The sequence below is a fragment of the Capsicum annuum genome, chromosome 10 (genome assembly GCF_002878395.1).
Source record: "Capsicum annuum cultivar UCD-10X-F1 chromosome 10, UCD10Xv1.1, whole genome shotgun sequence".
Classification (NCBI taxonomy): Eukaryota; Viridiplantae; Streptophyta; class Magnoliopsida; order Solanales; family Solanaceae; genus Capsicum; species Capsicum annuum.
In genome coordinates, this window is record NC_061120.1 from 72,202,902 (window position 1) to 72,210,756 (window position 7,855).

The 7,855-nt window shown below is 34.6% G+C and overlaps 1 long non-coding RNA gene across 3 annotated transcripts; it reads left to right on the forward strand.

Moving 5' to 3' along the window:
* The first annotated feature begins 571 nt into the window (after nt 1–571).
* On the forward strand, nt 572–7,599 carry LOC107845649. Of its 3 annotated transcripts, none has more exons than XR_007045738.1 (3): nt 572–6,025; nt 6,635–6,761; nt 7,297–7,599. It is a non-coding gene; the product is annotated as an uncharacterized LOC107845649 (long non-coding RNA). The 3 variants fall into 3 exon arrangements; XR_001666926.2 differs by having other exon boundaries at nt 572–5,948; XR_001666924.2 differs by having other exon boundaries at nt 579–2,764.
* Nucleotides 7,600–7,855: the final 256 nt, after the last annotated feature.

Here is a 7,855-nt window from a genome sequence, read left to right on the forward strand (position 1 = left end):
AAATCAGAATATTTTTTCAGTTAAAAAATTTATAGCAAAAAGAAACTGAAATATTTTTAAAAGGGCCAAATGACCCAGGTTGAAAACTGTATCAATATTGTATATGGACTGTATCAATATTATATATGACCTGTATTTGAGCTACATGAGCCAAAATGACTCAAATTAAGAAACGGCATTAAAGTAGAAATAATATACCCTAACCACTTTTTGGAAAAATGTCAAACTTGGCTATTTGTTTTAAAAAGTGCAACACAATGTCTTTTTCCCTATTTTTTTCCTATTCTTTTACTCCCTTCGTTTAAAAAGGAACGATCTACTTTCTTTTTGAGTCCGTTTAAAAAAGAATGATTCCTTTCCTTTTTTGGCAATACTTTAATTTCAACTTTTCACATGACATGTTTAGGGTCACAAGATTAAAAGACATTTTGATATATTTGACATAACTTTAATTTAAGGCCACAAATTTAAAAATCTTCTTTATTTTCTTAAACTTTATGTCAAATCAAAGTAATTATTCTTTTTTAAACGGAGGGAGTAATAAAGTTCGGTGCTTGATGGGTGGGAGAAAACAAGGTAAAAGGGAGTTGGCTCGAGGAAGTATCTCGGGCAACAAACTACTCGCAAAAGGGGCATACTCCGTTATATGTTTTCCATGGTGGTAACAATGATATGGAGAGAAAGAAACCTAATGCGATTTCAGGGTGGCCAGTTCTAGATTGATAGATTGACTCGAGAAATAGAAATTCACATACAAAAGAGGGGGAAGAATGAAGTGCTTTCCGTAGCTGAATCATATGCCATGATGTTTTGCACAGTAGTAGTTAATTGGTGTTTCTTTACTTAACTGCATTAGCAATAGTTTGATTGTTTATTTTGAGTTGTTAATATAGGTTGTAGAGATAGCGAGAAACAGGTGTCCGGCTTTTTTAACTTTGTACCGTTTCACTTTTGGTAATAGTAAAATTTATTTATTTTTAAAAAAGGTTTGGTACTTCACTGCAACCAAAGAACCGTGATCCTTACACCAAAGAGTCTGTGAAGGAGTTAAGTAAATGTGTAGATGTATCTTGAATTTATACCCAAATAATTTAATTATTTTACCCATGTGATTAGTGTGTGATTAGTGGTTAGTTAGTTACGTTTAGTGGTTAGATGGTTACATTCTGTTACAGTTAGTAAAGCACATGAGCTATCATTTTGTACATATAGTCACAAGGTGCAACTTACCAACTAATAAAAAGAAAGATATTTTTTCCCCTCATATGTTTGCAGTTTTCTTCCCTCCAATCTGGAGATTTCTCACAAACTTAACATGGTATCAAAGCTGTTTAATTGATGATTTTGCACATAAATCTTCACACACAGTGAAGGAATTGAGATTTCTCAGTGTGAATTTTGCAATTTACGGTGCCTTTTTGTTTTCTTTTGTGCTTCTATGTCTTTGCTTTCCCTATGATTTCGTTAAAAATTTGCATTGTAAGCTCAAGGATTTGTGGAGCTTCAACCTACACTAGCAATTTGAGGACTCTTTTTCACTCAATTTGAAGGATCAACAATTTTCTTCTTCTACCTGAAATGACAGCTACTGGAAATGGAGTTGAGACCACCACAAGTGCCACCACTGTTATTGATCATCATCATCCTTTGTACTTGCATCCTTCAGATGCACCAGGTTCTCTTTCTGTTGGAATTATGCTTACAGGTACTGATAACTATACCTTATGGAGTCGAGCAATGCAATTGGCTCTTTTAGGTAAAAATAAACTGGGTTTTGTCAATGGAACAGTAAAGCGAGACCATTATACTGGTGATTTAGCACATTTATGGGATCGATGTATTGTTTCATGGATTATGTGTAGTGTTAGTAAGGATTTGGTGGGTGGAATACTGTTTTGTTCTAATTCTCATCTCATATGGGAGGATTTAAAAGAGAGATTTAACAAAGTCAATAGTTATAGGACCTACCAATTGCATAAGGAGATTTTCACTTTGGTTCAAGGTGTATCCTCTGTTTCAGTATACTATTCTAAACTCAAGGATCTGTGGGATGAATATGACTCTATCATGCCTCCACCTTTATGTAACTGTCCTAAGTCTAGAGAGTTCATGGACCATTTGCAGTATCAACGTTTGTTACAATTCCTTATGGGTTTAAGTGATCAACACAGTCAGGCTAGGAGCCAAATTTTGTTGATGCCACAAGTCCCCAATATTAATCAAGCATATACCATGATTAATCAGGATGAGAGTCATAAGATTGTGGCTAGTAAAAGTAGAATGTTACAGGAGAATCTTATCCCTACAGCCATGTTTACCTCTACCAGATCCAAAGGAAACTCACTCAATTAAAAAAAACCTTACCTCCCTAATGTATTTTGTGACTACTGTCACATGAAAGGGCATCTCAAAGCTGATTATTTCAAATTGATGAATTGTGATCATTGTCACAAGAATGGACATATTATAGATAATTAATTTACTTTACATAGTTATCCATCAAATTTTAAAGGTAAAAAGGGGAAGATTGTTGCTGATAATACTGTCTATGAACATGGTCATGTTCAGTAGCAGGGCTCTGTGCAACAATACTACAATCAGGTCTCTCAAGATCATGTTCCTCAGACATCTTTTCATCATGGAATGCAACACTTACAGGAGAAACATCTTATGCCAACGTTCACACTTAATCAACATCAGCAACTTCTCAAGATACTTGACAAATCCATTGCTGAAGAATCTAATGTCAGTGCCAATCTGGCAGGTAACTGTTTCTTTGCTAGCAAAGATTCTGTTGTGAATTGGATTGTAGATACAGGGGCAACACATCACACGATAGGTAATCCTGATCTTTTACAAAGTGAAGGTTTAGTAGAAAATGTAGGTCAAGTTCAATTACCTACTGGGGATTCTACCAAATTATCACATATTAGCAATTGTCATGTCGGAGGAGGCGATGTTCTTAGACAAGTTCTATGTGTTCCGACATTCAAGTTTAACCTTATGTCAGTTTCACAAGTGACTAAGGACTTAAACTATTGTGTCACATTTTATCCTAAATATTGTGTGTTTCAGGATCTCTCATCTGGGAAGGTGAGGGTGATTGGTAAAAAAGCAAAAGGCCTGTACATACTGAACACTCCAATAAAAGAGAAGCATGCCAAGTCACACAATTGTTTAGTAGCTATACATAAGACTGATGCAGTTACTTGGCATAAAAGATTCTGTCATGTTCCTATGAGTGTGTTGAGAAAAATTTCTACTTTCAATACTCTTAGTTTGAATAATTGTGAGATATGCCCCCTTGCTAGACAAACGAGACTTCCTTTCTCACACAGTACTAGCAGTTCTTCTCATCCATTTCAGTTACTCCACCTAGATATATGGGGACCTTATAAGATGGAAACTTTTGATGGAATGAGATATTTTTTTACTGTGGTTGATGACTATTCTAGATGGACTTGGATTTTTTTTAATGAGTCTTAAATCTAATGTAATTACATTGTTGAAATATTTCCTTGTTGAAGTAGAAACACATTTGGTAAGAAAGTACAAAAAGTCAGATCAGACAACGGAACTGAATTTTTTAATTCTAATTGCAAAGACCTTTTCTAGAATCATGGTATTGTACATGAGAGTTCTTGTCCATACACACCACAACAGAATGGTGTGGTGGAAAGAAAACATCGACACATACTTGAAATTGCAAGGGCAATTAAATTTCAAGGATGTTTTCCTGATAAGTTGTGGGGCTTGTGCATTCTGGGTGCAGTTTACATTCTAAACAGAATACCTTCTACTGTGTTGGCTAATAAATCCCTTTTTGAAAGGTTGTACGGTACCTCACCATCCCTGAACCACCTGAGAGTGTTAGGTTGTTTATGTTTTGCAACCAACCTCACCTGGAAGGACAAGTTCAGTCCTAGAGCTGTTCGAGCAGTTCTTGTGGGATATAGTGCTTATCAAAAGGGATACAGGTTGTATGATTTGGAAAATAGGACTTTCTTCACTAGTAGAGATGTTGTCTTTATGGAACATATATTTCCTTTTAAAGGCTTTGATTCTGAGAGTGCAAGTACTCACATGCCAATACATCATTTTCATTATAATGATCTTGTGGCTGCTCCAACCTTGACAGTTTCCACTCCACCTTGTGTTCCTACCAATCCTGGTGCTACTACTACAGAACAAATATAAATACCTACAATATTGGATATATCTTCACTTTCTGCTAAATCCATGAGCATCCCTGATATTTCTACTTCCTCTCAGCCTACTCAAAGGTCAGCTAGAGAATCTAGACCTCCTATATGGCATAAAGACTATGTCACTCATCCTTTATATAATAGATGTCTATACTCCATCAGCACTGTCATGAACTACAGTGGTTTATCACCTACATATCAAAGCTTTCTATCTAAATTTTCTACTGAGGTTGAGCCTAGTTGTTATGCAGAGGCAGCTAATAATCCTAGATGGGTGCAATCCATGCAGTTAGAAATCTAAGCATTGGAGGATAACAAGACCTGGGAGTTGGTGGACTTACCTGCAGGTATAAAGGGTATAGGTTATAGGTGGTTTGTTCAAGATCAAATACCAAGATGATGGTAAAGTGGAAAGGCTAAGGCTAGATTGGTAGCCAAAGGATACAATCAGAAGGAAGGTCTTGATTATCAAGAGACATTTTCTCCTGTAGTTAAAATGGAAACTATATGAACTGTCATATCTATTATAGCTGCACAACAATGGTCAATTCATCAAATGGACGTATATAATGCATTTCTATAGGTTGATCTCTATGAAGATGTTTATATGCATCTACCAGATGGTTTCAGTACTAGTGAAACCAAGAAACAAGTTTGCAGACTCTTGAAATCGTTGTATGGTTTAAAACAGGCTTCAAGACAATGGAACATTAAACTTACCACTGTTTTACTCTCTTCAGGTTTTTTCCAAAGTACTAGAGACTACTCTTTGTTTACTAGAAGAAATGGTGATAAGATAGTGGTTGTCTTAATATATGTTGATGATTTGTTGATAACTGGGAATGATCCACTCATAGTTCAGGAGACCAAATATACTTTTGCAGACTTTTTTTAAAATCAAAGATCTTAGAGAGCTTAGGTATTTCCTTGGTTTGGAATTTGCCAGGAACGCGGATGGCATCCTCATTCACCAAAGGAAGTATGCTCTTGAGCTTATTGCAGATATGGGGTTATTGGGTGCTAATCCTATTTTTACACCCATGGAATTGAACAAAAAGTTCAATACTACTGAATTTGATCAATACATGCCATCCACACAGGTTGATCCTCCACTCACAGAACTATGTGTGTTTCAACGACTTATTGGAAGGTTGTTGTATCTCACTACTACTAGACCAGACATTACATTTGGTGTCTAGTGCTTGAGTTAGTTTATGCATTCTCCTAAGCAATCACACATGGAGGATACTTTAAGACTAGTTAGATATGTCAAGAAGGAACCAGGTTTAGGTATATTCATGTCCTCAGCAGGAGGGTCTACTCTTAATATTTTTTGTGATGCTAATTGGGGAGCATGTATCAATAGCAGGAAGTCTATAACTGGTTACTTGATTCAATATGGTTCATATCCAATATCTTGAAGGTCTAAGAAGCAGACGACAGTCTCTAGGAGTTCTGCTGAGGCTAAATATAAAGCAATAGCCTCTACAACTGCTGAATTAGTGTGGCTCACAGGTTTATTTTAGGATCTTGGTGTGGATCTTACTCTTCCTCTCCCTCTTTATTCTGATAGTACATCAGTAATACAAATTGCTGCTAATCTTGTTTTCCATGAAAGGACCAAACACATAGACATCGATTGTCATTTTATACGAGAGAAGATACAGGCTGGTCTACTTACTGCTCAACATTTATGCACTGCTGATCAGCCTGCTGATTTGTTTACCAAGGCTCTTGGGCAAGGTCCTCACTCACATCTTTTGTCCAATCTAGGCATGAAGAACATCTTCATTGCTCCTAGCTTAAGGAGGGGTGAAGGAGTTAAGTAAATATGTAGATATATCTTAAATTTATACGCAAACAATTAAATTATTTTACCCATGTGATTAGTGTGTGATTAGTGGTTAGTTAGTTACGTTTAGTGGTTAGATGGTTACATTCTGTTACATTTAGTAAAGTACGTGAGCTGTCATTTTGTACATATAGTCACAAGGTGCAACTTACCAACTAATAAAAAGAAAGATATTTTTTCCCCTCGTATGTTTGCAGTTTTCTTCCCTCCAATCTAGAGATTTCGCACAAACTTAACAGAGTCTAATGTGTATCCAATGATGGTAGAACTTCTTTTACACTGTCACATAACTTTAATCGGTAATAGATGATTAAAGTTTATTTTAACTTTTTTTATTTTTTAAAATATTCAGTTATTATATTTTTCTCTCATTACATAATCGTTGGATTTGGGATCACTCTAACCGTCTTCTTTCTCCCTTGAAAGCTGTTAAGCAAGCAATCTAGGATTTCATGATCTTTTTTTATTCTTGTGAAAATATTTAGAAAATTTTGTTATCCATCCAATAGAACTCGCATTTGCATGATGGAAGGTTATATTACCTTTGATTTTTAGAAGGAGTATTTTAAATTTGCAGGTGAGCTTTGTAATATTACAGCAGATGGGATTATCCCCTATATGAACCCCATGTGATTTATTATATAATATTCTCAAGTGCTGCAGCCTGAAGGTTGTGGATTTAGAGCTTTTCTACCAACACCCAGGTAATTAATTGAGTATATTATTTGTGTATAGAATAGATTTATTTTTCTTAATTTATATAGTATTTGTATTTATTGAAGCAAAATTTTTCCTGTCTGGAGTAGATGAGATTATAATGGATATACACCTATATCTATTATATATTATTTGATACGAGGAACAAAGGATAACTAATTCTGAGATTAATTTTATAATGATGTTTATCTATGTTTTATTGGAATGAAATAATGGGATAACTTGTGAAGAAATTTACTATTTTGAACTTATGTGTTATTTTTAATCAATATTGAGGGTGGGATAAAAATCTTAGAATAATTAATTCCGAAATACTTAATTCCTAGATAACTAATTTTAAAATACCTAATTTTAGGATAACTTGCTAACCAACAAAATGAGTCCTTATAGATTTTTACGATGTTGTAACCTGACGTCGTTATCTCCCATCTCATTCTCTTAGAAACTTCATGTTCGATTCCAATTTTTTTTTAATCTATTTTGCAAAATCATATTTCATTGAATGTATATGTTGCTTTGCAGCTTACTTTCACTGTGTGGCTTTGAGGATTACCTCTTCTGCAATTAATTGACAAGGAAGTCTCAGAAAAGATTGAAAAACCTGTATACTACTGGATGAGTGATATTGCACGGGGCCTTTAAATTCTGTTACCCTTACATGATTCTAGGAGCATCATTAACTTTAAGAATGTCTCGATTCTCAATTTGTATTTGTTGAGTAATTAGGTCTATTGCCTGTGATGTCATTTGTTTTTCACGTTCAGACTTTTTATCATCTTTTTGTCTCTCTACCAAATTATCAAAACTTCTCTCACTTTTTCTTTATGGATTTTTGTGGATCCTTGCCTCTTTTCTTGGACATCTTTTATGTCACAGAAGTATTTTCTTTGTGAAATCACTTTCATTATAACTTAAAATCATCTTCATGTTGCATAGTATCTATATCTATACTATATTAAAAGTGTGAATGGCCTTAGAAATAATATTTGAATTTTTTACCCATCATTAAAGACTCTCTAATAGACAAAGTTGTCTTTTCATCTAATTCTAACTTTCAGTATGAAAATTAAATATTAGGTCC